Raw genomic sequence first — 21,890 nt, forward strand, 5'->3', positions numbered from 1 at the left:
TCCCTGTCATTTTGTTCCCTTCTATAAACACTGAAAATTGTAAGAAAAAAATAGAAATTTGGCAATACAGCTAAATAATTGATCATAAAGTGGCATTTATAGAGTATCTGAGGCAATTTGTAAATTCATAAATAATTGATTTTAAAATGGCAGTTTTATGATGTCCATGGCAATTCATGAATTCATTTAGCAACCAGCTAACCAGTTAGTACAATAAAGCTCTGCAGTTAGTTCATTACTTACATTTGCCTTGTGATAACTTACTAAACATAAACTCTGGTCACATGAAGTTTTCCCTCTGCACTTCCTTGCTAAGACCTTCCACACCAAATCCATTTCCTTTGAATTGAGTATTTTAAAGTTATTAGGCCTAGAGCAGGGAACCAAATGTTAATAATGATGCTTCTAGCTGGTCAAAAACTTTAAAACACACACAATGTTCCATGCTTCATTAAAGTCTAAGTTATTTATAAGCACCCTTAAAGTCTTTCCAACTGAGCATAAATTGCTTCCATAAATCTTGTAGACAAGGGAGGTGTGTCTTACTTTTTTAAGTGATTTTGTTTCAAGGGAGCTATAGGCAGACACATCTAGGTTTTGTAGAATGAGTACTTTTTCTAAGTACTCTGCATGAGCTGGCACTACTGAATAACCACCAGCACCACACTAAACTCAGAGACTTAAACACAACCATCAATTTATTATCTCATGTCCATATGAATTGTCAATGTGGAATGAATGCACCTGGTGGTTCTGCTGATCTCAACTGACCCACACCTCCGTGTATTTGGACAGCTACAGGGTGGGCCGAGGTCTGGTGATGGTGGCTTACATGTCTATCTCCACCTGGCCCCTATCTCATGCTTACACACATGGAAGGGTTAAGATGGTCCAAGAATGCAAAGCTTAGTGACCAGATTCAGAACCTTCACACTGTTCTCATCAAAACAATGTGCAAGGCCAGCTTGAATTTAAGGACTAGAGAAATAATAGACCCTGTATCTCGATGGGAGGAATTTCAAAAAATTGTGTAATTCTTCAAGTTACTACACTCAGAGCCATTTGAGGAATTTGAAGGATCATTCCATGAATATTATGATTTATATTAATATAATCACTTACTGTACAATGTGCTGCTCCTGTCTTTATCATTTGTATTTTTGTCAATAAAATGTGTGTATGTTAAAATTCTACAAATAAAAATACCTGCTACTTTCACAGTAATGTTTCTTTTGCAAAGTATTCTTACTTACTATTTACTTAAACTTCCAATAAAATCTAACGAGATAAGTGAGATCGTTATTTTTGAAAGTACTAAATGGCCTAATAAAAGATCAGAATACCATTTCACCCTCCTTTCTTATATGTACATCAGAATTTTAGTTATTTTTTTTTCTTAGAAAACATTCCCCTAACATTTTATCTTACATTTGAGCCTAAAACATTTTCCCCTACCTTAGAAAGAAGTAGCAACTTTAATGAAGTAGGGAGAAAAAAAATCACTAAAAAGTACTTAGCTGGCATCTAAATCAAAAACATTAGTGGATTAAAATTTAATATTTATATGCAAAATAATTAAGAAATAATTATATGGTTTACATCATATAGTTGAAAAAAGGTAAAAGAAATTTATGTAAAAGTTTATAACCTTACGTACAATTATTCTAACTCTGCATTACTCTAATTCAGAAATAATGGCTTTATTATTTGTCTTTGCTACTAGATAGGAAAAAGCTATGAGAGCAAGTTTCTGGCCTAATTTACTATAACATGTTTATTTTGTTACCTGAAACATAGCAGATGATCAACAATAATTTTCAAAAAGAATTTTGTAGAGTTTCCTTTAACATGAAAGCACACAAACTATAAACGGTATGATAGATGCATATTAAGTGTCTATCAAATATTCCCATATTTAAAACCATATTGGATTTATTACTTATGGATCAGTCTATCATGGAAAATACTTATTTATTTGTTAAATTACCCAGGAAATCAGTCAGATTAATTTTGGCAAAATATATGGTCTTAAATTTCAATCATAATTTGTATTTAATTATTTGTATTGGGGACTTACTATAGTAAATTGTATTAAGAAAATTTTGTTTTGGAGATTGAAACAGTTAGAAAATATTAATATTCTATTTGAAAGTTAAGCTGCTTAGTGATGTTATGAAACTAACATAAGAAATCTATCATTTTAACACTTAATGATAATACTACCAAAATAACAAATGGAAGACTATAATTAATCACTACTCATTAATATTTATTTATAAAAAATAATTCACTAAAGATTGTTCTGCATTAAAGTACATTATAAGTATGTTTTATGAAAGTGAAGGGGTTAAGAGCAAACGTTGGAATATGCTTCCTACCATGGCACTCTGGGACCTTCAATTCTTCACCACCTCTCCAAGTCCCCCGGTTCAGCCCCCTGTATTTCGACTTTTGTACTCTAATCATAGATGGTGATATAGTTCCACTAAACACATTTTTGGAAAATAAAATTACATTAAAAATGAATTTCATATTTATAAAGTATGTTAGAAATCAGACTAACTGAACTTAACATGTTCTGAAAATTTGTGGTTACAAATATCAGATGCAAATTTGCTTTGAATTATTTTACAGAAATATATGTTCTTTTAATTTTTTGAAAGGCTTTGCCTCATTGTCTTTATTAAAAATTTATATAATGATTTTATAAAAATGTTTCTTAGCACTGGTTTGAAAACCATCCAAAATGTTAGAAAATGTCATTACAGTATGTTTTCACTGTGATTTTAATGACATTTGAAGTAGTTGTTAAATTTGCTGAAATCAAACTCTTACCCTAGAAGTGGCTCATGTTTTGAGAAACAGTTCTAACAGCTCTTGTGAGGCTGTATTATGCTAAGAACACACGTATGCTTCCAATAGAAAACTACAAATTACTCCCACATGTTCAGAGTTACTGTGAGACATATTTTAGAGTATTGGGCAAAGATGCAAACAGAAATAAGTTAGATCACATCTTTATAACAGAATTCTGGATGCTATTTATATTGTCAGATATGTGAAAAGTTCTATTATAAGTGGTTTTAAATTTTAGCAGCATAGTGTTTTATAAATATAAATCACCTGTATATGATATGTATTGTTAGAAATAATCTCACACTTTGGGTCTTAAGTTTTTAATGAATCCAGTATCCTCCATGTGTATACAATGATCTTAAAGATTGGCACGATCGTGGATTATATTATGTTTGATCTAAAGTTATAAATAAAATAATTGTACAATTTCTTCTGTTGTTATGGTTACAGATTTTCCTGTCCTCCCAGTGCTAATCTGTCTGACTGTGGGCATCCTGCAGGCCATTTTTCTTCATAATTTTCATTTGTAATGGGACTTGTGCTAATACTAACCTGTATCTCTTGAGTTTTGCTCATTAAAGAACTATTTAAACACATTTTAATATAATTCATTGAGAAGAACAATGATACCTAAAAACTCTGATATGGAAATGGACATATAATCTATTTTTTATATAGTTTAGAAAATAAGACATATTTATAAAAAAATTTCAAGTGATGCTCCAGACATTAACCAGGATGGATTTGCAAACATAAAGTTCTATACAATTACAGAATTATGGTATCCTTTGGGGTCATAATAAAGGAAAATAAAATATGAAATGCAGAAGTTTTTAAATTGAGATATGTTTGTGTCTGGAAGTGAGGATGATTGGAAGAGTAACTGATGTCTTGGCACTCAAGTGCAAGTACTTGGCAGAGTTTAAGCTAAGTCATCGTAGCCTGGCCATGCTGATAGACTCATGTCAAATAGTCAAACAGATGTAATTATGCGTTATGTTGCAAATATGGAAGAAATAGATTAGATTCTGGCAGCATTCCGTATGAAACTCCTAGTTATGATGGTTGGAGTTTCAGATCTGGACAGCAAATGCCACTGTGGTTTACTCGGTTCAAACTCATTTACTTAAGAGTTCCTAAGGTCCCCTTCCCCACTTCCCGCCTTCCCTCCCTCCCTTCCTATCTTCCTTTCTCTCTTCTTTTCCACTTTCCTCTCTCTCTCTTTTCTTCCTTTCAACTCATGACTCTATAAGGAATGCGAAAGTATTGGTAGAAGAACTAAACATTCATCACTGAACCAGTATTCCACAGCTAACTAAAATGAACTAAAATATATATCTCTAAAACAACATGTAGGCTGAGTGACAAATCATAATATATTTAATAGAATGAACAATAACATAACATTTAAAAATTATTTATTTAAACATGAGCCGTCAATATCATGTGATGGATATTTCATCTTTTTTTAATACATGCTTTTTTTTAATACCTGTTTTTCAAAAAAGAAAGGAATTTACGTTTGAAATAGAAAAGCTATATATTAGTGTAAAAGAGGGTATAAATGTTGGTTTATGGTGAAGAAAACCTTTCACTAATAATAGAAAAATGCTCAGTCTTTGGCAGGATGCAGAGTTTAATCTGGAAATGGATAAGTCAGAAGCCTAAGTCTAAAGATCAAATTTTATATGATATTTTGGGTCACATGAATTAGGTATCACAAAATCACTCAAATAACAATTCTACTTAACATGAAGTAACAATGCTTCTCTGTTCTTTTTCTTGTGCTCATTTTTCCAAACCCAACTTGTTAATTAAGTGCCTTAACTCAAAATTAATATTGCAGGGAATTTTTGAAAGAAATAAACTTGAGGATAAATTTTTATCACATTAAATGAAAACTGTACTTCTGCTAATCACCTCGAAAAGCACCATAATATTTGCTATTGTTGCAGACTGAGGTTATTTTGGGCAAGAGAGGAATTTGGTAGGAGGAAACAAGAAAGAAAAATTTGATCATTCGTGATGGTCCTTGAATTTCTGTCTATGTGCCTGATTAATTACACACAACCTGATAAAGATCACATGCTTTAATGTCTTATGTTTCAAGATTTTTTTTGTGAGAAATAAAGTACAAATGTACTTATCCTTATCAATGTATTAAAATATTCATAATTTTGTAGACCATTACTCTTATCTGAAGATTGAACTTTTTAAAAAACAAAACAAAGCAAACCTTGTAGGTTATGAGAAAGTATACTTTATTTCTCACATAATGGTATAAATAACTCAAATATGGCTGTTTACATTAAGGAAAAATTTGAAAATCTGCAGAAATTGTACAACTTCAGGTTATTATTGTATTAAATTAACAAGAAGCATATTGTACTTGGACATTTTTCTTACTAAAAATTCATTAGGTGCTTTAGCTTAAATTGACTTGATGCTGTACTAAAACGGATATGAAATATCTCAAAAACAAAAGAACTATTTCAATATAGTTATTTTTTCAATGCAAAATAATTATAAACTTGAGATAAGCCCATTCCCTAAAACTCCTAGCATTATCTCTCCAATGATTAATAAAATGTGAATTAAATAATAAGTTAGAGTCTCTGTCTCACTGCATTTCGACAGAAGTTACAGTGGTCTTTGTCGGCTTGGTAGTAACACATCAACTCCAAGCCATGAGTGTTCCCAGTGCTGTGGAGACCCACCAGCAGTGGAAAGGAATATGCACCTATAGCTAAGCAGCCAGGAACCTAAAACTAAGCATACGAAAGAATTAGACCTGTGAAGTCTGAAGATGACACTGGCAAATGATTGTAAATCACCCCTTCCACCATGGAGCAAAGGGCACCCCTATCGTTGTCCTTTCTTCCAGCCTACCCACATTTCCACTCATGCAATCTTCCACCTGTCACCAAAATCTGGTGTTCTGGAAACCTGAGGCTTACCAAGTTTTGACAATTTCTGCAATTAAGGATTTTTTTTTTTCAAACCAGATACAGTTTTATCTGACTGCATGTTCTAGAGGATTATGAAGGCTTAATAATTTGGAATGAATTAATTGGGAACACTCATCAGACACCATAGAACTTTTTCATGCCTCTCCAAATAACAACTTCCAGAAGTATTGTGAATGATTTTATGGCTGATTATAAATCAAATATCCCAAAACAGCTGACTTTTGGTTTTCAAAATTGCTCTGAAGACATTTTTTAATAAAATATTAATTAAGGGAGCACAAGTGTTTCTGTTACATTTTTAAGTCAAAACTTTTTGTGTTCCTGTCACCAGAGCAGTCTTCATTGTACCCAGAGGGTAAGTTTCCCCTTCTTGGGTTCTCACGTCCTCTGTGTTATTTGCTGCTTGTGCATCCTGCCTCTTATTAGTGAGAACATACAGTGTTTGGTTCTCCATTCCTTAGATACTGGATAATGGGCTCTAGTTCTGCTCAAGCGGCCACAGATGACATGATTGCCTTCCTTTTTGTGGCTGAGTAGTACTCCATGTGTGTGAGTAGTACTCCATATGTATGGGTAGTACTCTGTGTGTGTGAGTAGTACTCCATGTGTGTGAGTAGTACTCTGTGTGTGTGGGTAGTACTCCATATGTGTGTGAGTAGTACTCTGTGTGTGTGAGTAGTATTCCGTGTGTGTGAGGAGTACTCCATGTATGTGAGTAGTACTCTCTGTGAGTCAGCAGTACTCCATATGTGTGTGAGTAGTACTCCATGTGTGTGAGTAGTATTCCATGTGTGTGAGTAGTACTTCACATGTGTGTTAAAACTTTCTGCATTTTATTTTGTTTCCTCATGAATTGATGTGCACTTAGATTGATCCCACATCTTTGTAATTGTGAATTGTGCTGTAGTAAACATTCAAGTGTCTTTTTTATAAAATCATTTCATTTGGCGGGGGGTGGATTTCCCCAGTGGGATTGCTGCGTCAAATGGAAGGCTTGCATTTATTTCTTTGAAGAATCTCCATGCTGTTTTCCATTGAGATTATACTAATTTATAGTCCCACTAACTGTGCATACGCCTTCCGTTCTTTCTGCTTCCATGTCACTAAGTATTGTTTTTTGCCTTTTTAATCATGGACATTCTGATAGGGGTGAGGCTTAAAAGGAGAGGCATTGTGGGTCCAAAGCATAGCACACTCAAATGAAGACAACCTTTTAAAAGTCATACTTTCAAGAATATTCTTTTGGAAATAAAACAACTGGAAGTGGACATTTCCTATGTCTAAATACCTAAAATTATGAGAAAGAGTATTTTATCCTTCTTCTTTGACAAATATGCCTTCATAGTGACAGTATCAGAAAAATATCAATTCAGCTGTGGTATTTATATAGCAATGTCAATAAATTGAATTTAGTTATACTAATGGGTTTCTAGCATTTAGACAAAGAATAAAATAAAAATATAAATTACCCCATAAGTTGTTAGACATTATTCCATAAAGTGTATTTTTCTTATGTTTATTTTAGCAAAATAATAACCTTGTTATAATAAAAAAGTACTAAATTTGTAATCTATTGATAGTAATCGCAAAGATTAACAAAAATACAATTATTTCACAAATGCATACACTTTACATATTATACATATCAATATTATAAATTAAATATAAAAAATCAAAACTTATTTTTTATATTTTCCAAATGTAAGTTTCCTCTTGAGTATTCAAAATTTATCTATTTATAATTATTGACTATGAAAATTCACAAATAACATAAAACTTCAGTCTTTGTAATATTAATTATATTTTATATAATGTCATGAAAATAAAACTGTTGACAGTTCTAGCACATCCCTCTAGCTGGCATTGCCAGGAACTGGTCTCACACTTCATGCATGTCAAATCAACACCATTATACATACAAATTCAAGAGCATTACGAATTGTTTAACATTGCAGAATGTTTCTCAGCTGCCATGTGCACGATGTGCTAATTGTTTAGTGTTCTGGAACCATGAATCGGAATATGAATAGAAGCAGGAAAATGGACACTCAGCACTGCTGGGAAATAGTACTGTGTCATGCAAGCGTCTCTTGTTTTCCTGCTATCTGAGAGAAGGTTTGACAAGTTAATTAATTTTACTTTTCTTACCTAAGCACATTCCCAGCTCAGATTCTCAGTGCCCTCTGAAATGTTGTCCATCACTAAACTGGGCAGTGATATGAGCTGCAACTCTTCGCTGCACGGAGACATAGTTAGTCACTTTCTGTTTGGAAGAAAAGAGGCAAAAGAGGTGGACAGTGACCCTTGGAGCCTGAAAGCTGTTACTCCCCAGAGAGGATGTACAGAGTCATAGCTGATGCTGTGAATCTGGGGGCAGAGTACCTGCAGTCTTCACCACATTTTCCATGGGTGTGTGATATGCGAGGCCCTATGAGGCACGAGAAGGCAGGGCTTCCCCATGGAGGGTGCAGAGTGGCGTGTGTCACTGCACTACTCCATTTAACTGAAATGGCTTTCTAAGCCACACAGAAGGACGGTATCGTGGAGCAGTGGCATATAAATGAGTACAGGTCTACACGAGTATCTTTGTGTGCACAAAAGCACATATATCTGTGTACTTGAAACCTATTTATACCTATTTTGAAATGTATTTTTTAAAGAAGTACTGTTTTGGGATTAAGAAAAAAAATAGTACCTGGAGATTCAAACGGCTTTCAGTATCTTCCCTACAAACAAAAGGTAAGAATAAGGAAGGAAAAGGGGGTAAGAGAAGAAGACGCTTCTTGTTGGGTTCATGTCACAGCAGGAAAGGCAGGGGGGAGAACATCTCTCCGGACAGCAGAATCCGTTCCACTAAATTCATACTCGATTGCCTTCCTGAGTGGATGTGGGTATTTATATCAGCACAGGATCTCACTGCTCCTCATTTGTTACACAAGAAGCATGATTGGAAAGATGGGAAGGACACTCAGAACCATTTCTCTTTGAAATCTCATAGAAATAGAGGTTTCAGTATCTAACTCTTATCATGTTTGTCACACGTTTTTATCCCCACAGTGTATCTATGTAGGCTACAGGACCAAGAATGCCTCCGTTCCTACTCAGTAAACCATGACAGTGACTAGCACCATCACTGTCACTGGCCAAAGTGGACAGAGGGGGGCGTCCTTGTGGGGTTTGCCAATCCATTACATTTTAGCAGACATATGAGATTCACAAGTCCTGGTGCGGGAGAAAAACCTAATGGCAGAGGGGTTTGTAAGGGAATTTCCAGACAGAGGTCATAAAAGAGTAGAGAATGATTCTCAGAACCCGGTACTGCAGCTGGGTGGGGAAAAGGAGGTGTGTGGGAATTACAAGACAGAGAGTCAGGGACAGTGGCAGGGAAGCTGGTAGAGATGAGTTAATGAATTTAACCCAGAATTAACCTGTTTAAAAATTCTCTAGTCCAAGATGCATTTGTTTACTTCTAGGTTTATTAAATCTTAAAACATCCCAAGATCATTTGGGGGATGGCATTTTTGCCAATATTTGCATGCTCGTGCAACATCACAATAAAAAAGATAGTTTAATGTTATGCTGGGGAGGCTAAGTGTTCAGATAGGTGAGCAGGGATTAGCTGCCTTCTGATTATAAAGAGGGCTCTTACAGCTTCATCCCAGGAGCTATCTGCTCCACTGTGTTTAATGGTCCTTAATAGCTCAAGTCTGCATGGAGCACATATGCATGGATTTGTATTTGTATTGATACATATTTCATGTATCAATTTTTATTCCCTAGCTGGAATTTGTACTGTGAATTACTATACTACTCTTTTGTCTAAAATGTAATTATCTAATTAGGTGTTCTGGGAGATGGCATAGCTAGACTCATAAAGCGCCAATTCACAAGCATTTAATTTTTGTTTTTAATAGCAGACTATGGCAAAAAGGATCTTTCTCCCTCTGGAGGAAGGACACAGCACTCATGCTTAAGTAGTACTTTCAGAATTGGAATTTTCTTTGCCAATTCTTTTGGGTATTAAGTACTTCCAGTACTACAGAGAAGTTTTGTCCTCCAATATGACCCTTAAGGAAATTCTGTTAGTAAATTACAGGCTGAGAATCAAGCAATGTGAATCTCAAGTACATATATAGCAGTAAATAATGCCATCAAGGTTCAGTCTTAATTTTTTAAGCATGATAAAAACTCTGAAGTGTTCCCAATTTAATGTTAACCAAATTAGTAATATTATGAGCCAGTCATGATTCATCCACATAATTTGATTGAATAAAAGGAACTTGCAGAAGCTTATGCTGACTGGCTGTGATCATGAAAATGGTAAATAGAGCCCTTAATGAAAACAGGTCATCTCTCTCCCTCATGCATGGGTTTAGAAAGGTTTGAATTCATCCTCACCAGTACTTTAACAGCTGAATGTTGTGTGCCTCCCTCGATAATAAAGGCTCAGTCAAAACTGTTCTGGCACTCTGGTAGATGAATTAAAAAACTTATTTAAAGTTGATACATCCAGTGCTAAATGTCACATTTTACTGGTTGGCAGGCATTTATCACTTCATCTCCCAGTACAGTAAACAACTCATAACTCAGGTTAATTTGATTGACAGCAGCCTTGGGCATTTCCTAGCACTCACGTCCCGCACTGCCCAAAGTCAAACTTCCATGGTAACTGGCTGCAGCAACAACAATGATAATAGAAATAATAATTTAAGAGTTAAAGGAGCAAAAATAAGTAAGTCAAATATAAGGACAATAAATTATAGAAATTTCTCATTTGAGTAAGTAACAGGTTTAATAGCTTTCCCCAAGTACTGAGATCATTCAATTGGACATCTGCTTTCCAGCTGTGCATATTGATATATTACCAGGTTTTTATTCTTTTCTGCTCTAATGTATCCATAAGATTTTAGAAGTTTCGCTACCTGACTTTTTGACAATGCCTTGATTGTGAAAAATGCAAAAATGTCAAAAATTCTTTAGGCTGTCATATGCCCAGGGTATTATTTTCCAACCGACTCCAAAGACAGATGTCCATGAACAATTAAACCATTTTCCAGTCGCACCTTTTTCCAGCTGGGATCAGAGAATTAAAAGTAAATAAGCCCTTACAATTTACTTATTTCTAGAGTTTCTGTCGTTCCTTGTGAATAGTTTCTTTTTAAATAATTCTATCAATGGAAAAGGTACAGGGTACAGTGCTTGAAATTCTGAAGTTGGCTTCTTGATATTAAATTGTAGCATTTCTTCCTTATAATAATTTATATACTGAGCAACACCTTTCAGAAAAATCCCTTCTGATGGAGATTAGGTTACCTTAAGCTTGCTAAATCCCAAGTCAAGTTCTAGAGAGTTTTGTCATAAGGTAGCACAGTGACAGAATCTGTACTCAAACCAGTGAGACATGCTAATCAACACGCCTGTGACCCGGATCTTGTCTAATAGGGCAACATGAAATGTATTCTTTTTTTTTCAGCAAAAAAATACCAAATAAGACGTTATCTTTCTCCAATCAGCCTTTATCGCTGCTGTCACCATAGCAACTAAATAGCTCCGAGTTGCAGCCTAAACAAGGGAGCAGTCAGATGAGCTTGTGAGCTACTGCTGTACTATCGGTGCTCATAAGACAGTAATTCAAAATGTTCATCAGAGCCACAGGGGAGAAGGCTCTGCTCTCTCTTTCCCTGACCGAAGGTGTGGTTAATAAAAGTATTTCACCATGTTCTAGGCTTTATGGATTAAATAGCTTAAGTCACGGGATAACGGAACCTATAGGGGGCATGATACTCAGCGCACTCACAGGACTCACTTCACTGTGGCAATACACTGGCTGGCAAAGTAATATACAACTGGAGATGAGATTTATTGATTGATTGGTTTAATTTTATTAAATGACACTTAAGAAACATGGGTTGCTTTGTTGTTGTTACCGACGTACGTAATTAGGAGAATGCGGTATATGAGAGTGTAAAGTAGGACAGATTTGGACTGCTCAGGAAAATGAGCTCTATAAATAGCAGCCCCTTGAGCCACTGCAGCTTTTCACATCCTTAGAGAGCACTGTGATCTGCGAGATGTTTTCAAAAATTCTCTAATTTGTTTTTAGTCAGAAGCAATTCGTTTCTAGGTATCGATATGCTTGAGGTTCACATCTGAGGAGAAAGGTCAATGATAATAGCACTGAGGGCAGCGTGCAGACAGTGAATAGTTCCCGCAGATCTCACACTGTGCCCTTGTCCATCGCTGTGCCTTTTTATTCACACTGTGGTTATCACCGTTTTGCAGATGAGTAGGTAAATTCATGGAGAGAACAAGGGACTTCCCAAGTTTAGGAAGAGGTAGAGCTGGGATGTGAACTCAGGTACTCTGACTCCGGACCCTTTTCTCAACCATCCAGTGCTGTTCAGACATGTCTGTGTGATACCCAGAAGGTCCAATACCAAGACAAAAGGTGCAAATAAATGTACAGTCATGTGCCACATCAGGATGTACAGTCAGAAATGGACCAGTTATGCAATAATCATTCTATGAGATCATAATGTAGCTGACAAACCTCCATTGCCTAGTGAAATCATAGCTGTAATTCTAGTGCAATTCATACTCCCCTGCTGTGGTGCCACTGAGGGAAACAAACTTACTGTGCTGTCATCAGACAGCAGCAGAGCAGATAGAATACACTGTGTCCAGTGTACAAGACTCAATAATGACAAACGCTTCATTAATGGTTTACGTACTTACTAGAGTACACTCTTTGATGTTATTAAGCAGAGTTGTCCAACACTATTTTCTCTGTCCCACACTGGGAGGATAAAAGTCATCTTAGACCACAGAGTAAGTACACAAACACCATGAAAGCTGATTACCAAAAAGAAAGGTCCACGCTCATTGTGACCTGTGCATACTTAGGCTAATGCATGTGTTTGTGGCTTAGTTTTCTTTTTAAAAAAAAAGATTAAGAAGTAAAAGCACATTAAAAAATTAAACTTAGAAAAGAGCTTATCGAATATGGACTAAAGGACAGAAGATACTGCCTACAGCTGCACAGCGTGCATTTTAAGCACTTATTACAAGAGTCTAAGGCTAAACATTAAAAAGTTTTTAAAGTAAAACAAGTATGTAAGTTAATTTGTTCTTGGATAAAGGAAAATATTTTATATAAATTCTGCATAGTCCAAGAGTCCATTGTTTACAAAGTCTGCTGCAGGGAACACTAACGGCCTTCACACTCACTCCCCACTCCCTGACACACTCAGAGACACTTCTAGTCCTGCAAGCTCCATTCATGGTAGGCGCCCAGTACAGTTGGATAATTTTTATCTTTTATGCCATATTTCTCTTGTAACATCTCTATGTTCAGATATGCAAATCCCATTGTGTTAAAATTGCCTACAATATTCAGTATATATATCATGATGTACAGGGCTGCAGCTGAGGAGCAGCAGGCTACACCACAGTCTAGGTGTGCGGTAAACTGTAACGTCTAGGTTTGTGCCTGTACACTCCACAGCGGGTCGCAACCATGGACTTAAACCATCCAGTCAACCATTCAGTCAGCCAGAAGTGTCATCGTGTGGGATTTGTTCTTCCATTTATAGAGCACAGACAGAGCTTGATTCTTAAAGGTCCTAGGATTTTTGAATGGCAAATACACATTGACTTCAACTTCAACAAGTCATCAAGCATTGATTTTCAAGTGGTGTGCCATGAAAAATTTAAAAAAATTATTAATTAATTTTTGAAATAATTTCAAAGCATAGTAAGTATATTCTTTATTTTTACTCCTTTTTTTATCAACGTAATTTACGTGTGCCTGGAAAGTTTAATTATAGATTCAACTGTGCTGTGAGATTAAAAAAAACTGAAAAACACTGCCCTAAGAATTGCTTAAAGATAGGGATTCATTCTGAGAAGTGAGTTGCTAGTGACCCTGTTCTTTGAAGCTCTGAAGCCAAGCGTTGCCTTATCTTTTTAGCTACGGAAGTCGTAGGTGACATATTATATTCCATAACATGCACATATAAAGCTGTCCATTGATTGACATTGCAAATCTGTTGTTCAGTATATACACCCCTTCATCAATTATATCAGGCACTGCTGGGGCTTCCCCATCAGCATTTGCGGCTTGACCTCATAATTTAATGTTATGGAGATGGCGTTTCTTAAACTCTGAACCAACCTCTGCGAGCTTCCAGCTTTGCTGTGCAGCCTCCTCCCCTGTCTCACCTTCAGAGAATTGAAGCAACTTAGGACTTTGCTCTGGTCTAGGCTTTGGCTTCAGGGAACCATGTGGCTGGTTTGATCTACCTTGACCACAGACTTTCTTCATATCCCCCTCCCCTCCCTTCCTTCCCTTCCCTCCCTTCCTTCCTTCCTTCCTTCCTTCCTTCCTTCCTTCCTTCCTTCCTTCCTTCCTTCCTCTTTTCTTCCTTCTTTTCCCCTGCCTTCTCCCCTCCCTCCCTCTCTCCCTCCCTTCCTTCCTTCTTTCTTTCTTCTTCCCCTCCTTCCCTCCCTCTTTCTTTCTTTTAGAAACAGGGTCTCATTCTTGTCCAGGCTGGTATAGACTCCTGAGCTCAGGCAGCCCACCTGCCCTGGCCTCCCAGAGTGCTGAGATTACGGGCGGGAACCCCCACACCGGCTAATGCAGTTTTACTTTCTTAACGTCCGTGTGCTCCTTCGGTAGCATTTTTAATTTTCTTTAAGAGCATTCAATTTGCATTCACAGCATGGCCAACTTTTGGCACAAGTGGCCCAGGTTTCATCCTATCTCAACAATCAACACACCTTCCTTACTAAGCGTAATCTTTTCTAGCTTTTGATTTAAACTGAGAAAAGTGAAAATCTTCCTTTCTCTGAAACACTTAGAAGTTGATGCATGACTGTTCGTTAGCCTATTTTAAATTTTGTTGGGTCTCAGGGTATAGGGAGGCCCAAGGAGAAGTGCAATTTGTGGCAATTCAAACAATTGTGACAGTAACATCAAAGATCACCAAGCACCACAATGGCTGACACCTGTAGTCCTGCCACTTTGGGAAATTGAGACAGCAAGACTGCTAGAGGCCAGGAGTTTGACACCAGCCTGAGCCAGAGCAAGACAAAGAAACAGAATAATTCTCTACAAAAAAAAAAAAAACCCGGAACGATTAGCTGAGCATAGTGGTATGTGCTTATAGTCCAACTGCTCTTGAGCAGGACGATCGCTCGAGCCCAAGAGTTTAAGGTTACAGTGACCTATGGTGAGGACACCGCACTTCAGCCTGGGTGACAGAATGAGATCCTGTTTCAAAAAGTAAATTAAATTTAAAAAACACAAAAAATCCTCACTGAGCACAGACCAACATAACACAAATAACAATAATAATAATAATAATAATGATAATGAAGTTTGAAACTATCACAGCAAAACACGACACCGAGGCCCAAGGTGAGCACATGCTGCTGGAGAACTGGCACCAAAAGACATCCTGGAGTCAGTGTTGCTGCAAACGTCCACATTGTTTAAAAAAATACAGTGTCTGTGAAGTGGAATAAAGCCAAGCTCAATAAAAGCTGAGGTACACCTGTATCTAATTTGAGTTCTGGGTCTTTACATCATTCTTGGAATGATTAATTTTGTTCGCTCTCCATAAACTTACAATTTTTAAATGGCAGCCTTTGAACTCCTCTAGCTTATATTTTCTTCACCACACATTTAATACTTAACATGTGGAATCTAATGTCATGCCTTAGCTCTGTAAAGGCAGCTGATGCTTCTCTTTCTCTCCACTTCTCAGGAGGAAAATTTCGTGATGGAGAACGGATTGCATGCTGGATGGTCTGGAAGTGCCCTGGTCGCAGGACCTGCCTGGGAGGTGAATTGAAGCCCTGAGACTTTTAGGGTTTAGGACCAGCTATAAATCAAGAAGTCGGTCCTTAGGGTGAACCGTAGTGTGTGTGACAGAGAAGCAAGCAGGCTGGCCGTGGCTTCACTCCAGCTTTGCACACTGTGTGTCAAGAAAAGAAAAACCATCAGAGAGTCAGGAATCTTTCACAGAGCACCTCTCACAGGCAGGTGGTGGTCAGCTGGGATGAGCACTGGCAGAACCACAGCAGGCCCTATAAAACAAGAGATTCCCAGTGTAGTGGAAATCCAAGAAATAAAAACAAGGATTCTAGCTATGTTCCCATAAAATTATAAAGAGAAATTAGGTGTGAAGTTAAATTTACATAAAATCCTAGACACATTCCCAGGCATTCAGCAGCCAATTTTTTTTTAAATCTCATTCCCTTTGCAATCAACCAAGATATATTTTGTAAATTATAACATGTATGAGAAAAATATTTGTGTTTTAACCTGAAAAGAATTAATAAAAAACTACGGAGACATGCTAAGATATTCTACCCAAAGGTTTTTGTAGGGAGAGAGGATCAGTCGCATCCAGGATCAACATCAGAAGCTTAGATGCAGATGGACAAAGAGAATTTGCAGCTCATTAAGTAATGAACGTTTTGCAGCTGAACTTAGAAATAGAATATGAAGAGTCCTTGCAATTACAACACTCAGGCGCTTAGAGGACAGTGGAGCAGAAAGGAAGTGAGTAGAGCCACTGAGCAGACAGTTCGAATGTAATCAGAGAGAGAATGAGCCCACATCAGGTAGACCATGCTTGCTAAGCTAATCATTGCTTCTAACCTCAGTGAGATGGGCACCGCTGGTGACTTCTTAGCAAGAGTAATCATCTCATATGTTTTGTGCTGCTGTAACACAAAAGATGTATTCTGTTAATACACTAACACGTTTGGAATTTATAACAAACCAGACTTTTTTGACATACAGTCTTGGAGAGTAGAAGTCTCTAAAACTTAGACATCATCATCTTCAACGGCTTCCTGCTGGACCATCATGTGAAGAATGTGAGTGCGTTACAGAGTGCGTTACAGAGGACTGTGTCAGCCTCTCTGTAATGGCACCAACCCCATCCCAGAGGGTGGAACCCTTGTGGTCTAATCACCTCGTGAAGGTCTCAAACTTTACTACCATTGCAATAGCAGTTAAATTCCAGTAAGACATTTGAAGGGAATAGACATTCAAACCATAGCTAGAATGATCTGGTCTGACTGATGTTTTAATGGGATCACTCTGGCTACTGTGTCTAGAGACTGTATGGAGGTGAAATAGGCCAAAACCCCAAAAATGGAAGAAAAGTAGGAAACTTTTGAAATTATATTTGCAAGAAATTATAGTAACTTGCACATTAGACAAAGTAGTCAATTTTACAAAGTTATAAATGATCAGTTTCTAAATTTTTTAAACTAATGGATGGAATACCAATTTGGAGAAGAGCATGTGGTATCCAAGCAGTGTTAAAACTACCTTAGTCACCTAAACCAAGTGTATTAGCCAGGATTTTACAGAGACACAGGTTATCGACCTATCATCTATCTAGCTAATAAATAACAAAATAAATATAAATACACACATGAGATTGATTTTAAAGGGTTTGCTCATTTTGCTTGTGTGATTATGAAGGGTGAGTAGTTCCATGATATGAAGTTAGCAAACTGCAGACTCAGTACAGACAATCACATATGGTCCAGTTCAAACCTGCCACCCCCAAAAGCCAAAGTTTTAGTCTATATCCAGAAGTTGGAAAAGGCTAATAATGTTCTAGCACAAGAAAGTCAGAAAAAGAAAGGAGTTACCTTTTACTCGGGCTTCTTGCTCTATGAAGTGTTCAATTGATCCAGTAAGACTCAGCCCCCTTAAAGAAGGCAGTCTGCTTTCCTTTGTTTAATGATAGCAATATCAATTTCATCCAGAAACATACTAGCAGACACACTCAGAATGATGTTTGCTCAAATGTCTAGGCACCAATATAGCCAGGTCAACTTGACACATAACATTAAGCACAACAAGGCTACCTCTTTTCACTTGGTTCTCATACACATCTCTTTAAGTTGTTCTTTATCTTGAAATAAAAACAATAACATGCTTGTAGGTTAACATTCTGCCTAACACAATACAATTATCTTTCTTACAACCAAAATTGTACTAATTTCTTCCCCCAAAGAGGCAATAAAGTCTTTGAGTGACATTTACTTTTCTCCTTCATGTGTAATAACTTAAATCCTATGATGGAAAATTAACAATACTTAAAATACCATGATGTAAAGTCAGTACATCGTATGTTACACAACAAGGCAATAAGAAAGGGAAGAGAGTAAAGGTACCTGCCAACGCATACACACAACTATTAATATTATACAAAGAGGAAGAAGCTCTCGTGACAATTGCAGTCCTCAGTCTGTAACTGGCCACCTGGACACAGATGATACTATAACTACTTTCTTCTACTAACAATTTTGTTTTCTCTTTGCCTCCAGCAAGTTCCGCAAGCTGGTTGTGGTGTTTTACCCGGTGTGATGATTTAAACTCTATTCCAGGTTTAGCAGTCCTGCCTGGATTGGCTTTGTTAAGTTTTCCATTGACTGTTCATAGAATGGGAACACTAGGCAGCACTAGAAGGGATGTCCTGGGCACCAGATACACTCTTCCATACTTCACTGTGGATCAGTAGCACAATTTCCCTGATAGGCGGCACTAGAACGGATGTCCTGAGTCCCAGATACACTCTTCCTTACTCCACTGCGGGGCAGTAGTACAATTTTACCTCGGTGTTCAGGATCAATCACTCCAGCAAGCAGAGTAAATTCCTTCCTTTCCTGTTAATTTAGAGGCAGAAGAAGCACAAAGGAGTGAGGCCCTTTTTTTAATTTCCAGTTCACTGGCATCCTGAACTCACCATTGCATCTTCTAGTGGAGCAGTCCTTCCTGTGCACTGGGTTGCTGAAACATCAAAATTTTTGCTGTGGGGTGACTAAGTGATAATTATGGGTCTTGCCACTCCCACTGTCACCCCTCAGTTCCTGGACCTGTGAGTCCTGGCTGTGGACATTGAATCAGAGCACACACAACTTCCAGAGAGTCTTAGTTCCAGGCATTCACAATGTTGCCTCCTACCAGCACTCTAGCTAAGAAATCTTCAGACCATTCTGCTGTTCTGTCAAGCTAGCTTCTTTAAGGTGGTGAAGGACATGGCGTGGTCAGTGAATTCTACCAGTATGGGCCCATTTTCATCCTTTTTCATTTGTTGTGAAGTGAGTTCCTTTATCAGAAGTAATGCCTTGTGGAATACTATTATGGTAGATAAGGCATTTCTATTAAGTTCATAATGGTAGATTTGGCAGTAATCTCACAGGCAGGGAAGGCAAATGCTTGTTTATCTATCTATCTATCTATATTTATTTATTTATTTTGAGATAGAGGCTCACCCTGTTACCCTGGGTACACTGACTGTCACCCTGGCATCATACCTCACAGCAACCTCAAACTCTTAGGCTCAAGAGAGCCTCTTGCCTCAGCCTCCCACAGCACTAGGATTCCTAGACATAAGGCAACACGTTTGACCTAGTAAATCCATATTTGGATTAAGTAACAAATTAAATTATTCCAGTAAGAAAAAATAATTCTGTATGTGTTGGACATATCTTTGTAGAATTTTTCAATGGATATTTTGTAAACAAATGTACATTTAGCTACAATTTTCAACCCTGTAGAAACAGTCCAGTGTAGTCACCCTGCTATCAGACATGTGGCTGTTTATCTGGGGAATGGTGTCATATCGTGGGTCCATGGTTGATCTCTGTTGCCGAAAACTGGCTGTTTGGCAGTGGCCACTGCCAAGTCAGCCTTTGGGAGTGAAAGTCTCTCTGCCAGCATGACTACTTTATTTGTAAATGTGATGGATGATGACAAAGGTGACAGCAGAAAGATTTGGACTAAGTATTGGAAAAAACAGGTAATTCTGTCTGGTTGATTGATTATTAAACCTTCCTCTACTGTGGTCATTCTGTGGTGACCATCCATATGGGACATGAATATCTTTCATGATTTTCCTGTTCATACAATGTATATCCATATAGCTTTTCCCCAAATTTTCTTGTCACCGGTTTTTCCATCCTAATCCCTGACCAGTCATTCAAACCATTGGCCTATGAACTGGTAAAAAATCAAACATCTGATCATTTTTACTTCTGAGAGAAGTGGACAACCAAGTACATTGCTCAAAGTTTTTTTTTTTCTTTTTCTTTCATAGCTGTGCACATTAATGCAGTCATGGGGTACAGTGTGCTGGTTCTATATACAATTGAAATATTTTCATCGAACTGGTTAACATAGCCTTCATGTCATTTTTTTAGTTATTGTCTTAAGACAGTTATATTCTATATTTAGAAAGATTCACATGTACCGTTGTAAGATGAACCATAGGCATGAGCCCACCAATCACCCTCCCTCTACCCTTCCTCCTCCCTCCTCTCCCCTCTCTCTCACTTTTTTTCATATTCTTGGGCAAAGGTGCTTTAGTGTTACAGCTCTCAACTTTTGGGTGGTGCCTGCCTATCCAATGGACCTATGGACAAACCATTCCTGAGTCTCCATCCTCTGTCATCTGGGCTACAGAAACTTTCCACATGGCTGTAGGTGTGGACTGGAAGATTGAAGGTAACAGGAATGGGGACCATGGGCATTTGGGCCACTTTGCCATGTAACTTTCTTGTGCTTTCAGGGTCTACTCAGGCACAATCTCATATAGACCAATTCCTTGTAAGAGTGAAGTGGTGTTGTGTGTGCCCAATGTTATGAATTGGTGAGTCATAAACAGCAGAGTTTGTGAAGGCAGCTCAGGTCGGTAACTTGGTGCACATGTTTAAACATTCAGTTTCTACTAAGGAAGACTAAGAAGTTTCTAAAAGTAAGAGTAGTTATCTATAGAGAATGGCAGTTCATTGCCCCAAATTTCTAAAGATCTGGACTACAGTTCACCTATAGGGGCCTTCCATCTATTGTCTTCCACTAAAGACAATAGATCCCTATTGTCTTTAGGGATCTCTAAAGACAATCCCTATTTGTCATGGACAGTTTAGACACCATGGATCTACTGGGTCACATGGACCAAGTGGCAGAGTGCATTGCCCACCAGCTATACCTTCTGGGGCCCACCCTAAACTAAACTAGCAGATTTTGAGGGTCATTCAGTAAATGGGCTTGAGTAACACACCCAAGTGAGAAATATGTTGCCTTCAAAATCCAAAGACATCTATTAGCCTTTGTACCTTTTTTTTGTTGTAGTCAGAAGGGCCAATTGCAATAACTTGCCTTTTACCTTAGAAGGGATAGCTCAGTATGCCTGTAGACCATTATAAATTTCACTGAGGTTGAAGGTGCCTGCATTTTAGTCAGATTCAATTCCTACCCTCTCACAAGAGAATGTTTACTAATAAGTCTAGAGTAGTTGCTATCTCTTGACATTAGTTCAAATCAGCACAGTATCTAGAATGGACCAATGTTGCATCTTGGTGGAGGAAAAGGTGATCAAAATCATTGCAAGATGAATTATGACATAGATCAGGAGAGTTACTCAGTAGATCCCTGAAGTAGAGTATATTGCTACATATGTCAGTTGCAAGCAAACTGTTTTTTTGGGTGTGGAGCATAGGCATATGGCTGAGTATGAAGAAGGTGTCTGATCCCTAACTGCTTACTAGGTAACCAGGAGCTATGTTAATTTGCTCAAGCAATAAAACAACAACTAGTATAGTAGCTGCAATTGGAATCCCACCACCTGGTTAAGCTTATAATAATCCACTGTCATTATTTATTTTGATTTTTAATTTTTTAAAAATTTTTAATTATTATGGCTGTATAATTGTTGTATATCTTTATAGGGCTCACTGACATTTTGATATAGACATACAAAGTGTATAATTCAAATCAGGGTAATTGGAATATCCACAACTGTAGGCATTTATCATTTGTGTGTGTGTTACGAACGTCCCAGGTCTACTTTTAGTTATTTTAAAGTACACTCTAACTTGTTGATTATAGACATTTTGTTGTGTTATCAAACATTGTTCATTCTATCTGCCTGTTTTTCCACCTATTATCCATTCCATTCCCGCTGCCCCCTTCCCACTGCCTTTCCAGCCTCTGGTAACCACTATTCTCCTCTCTGCTCCATGAGATCAATTGTT

Source organism: Otolemur garnettii, unplaced genomic scaffold (assembly GCF_000181295.1).
Source record: "Otolemur garnettii isolate 467f Iridium unplaced genomic scaffold, OtoGar3 scaffold00118, whole genome shotgun sequence".
Lineage (NCBI taxonomy): Eukaryota > Metazoa > Chordata > Mammalia > Primates > Galagidae > Otolemur > Otolemur garnettii.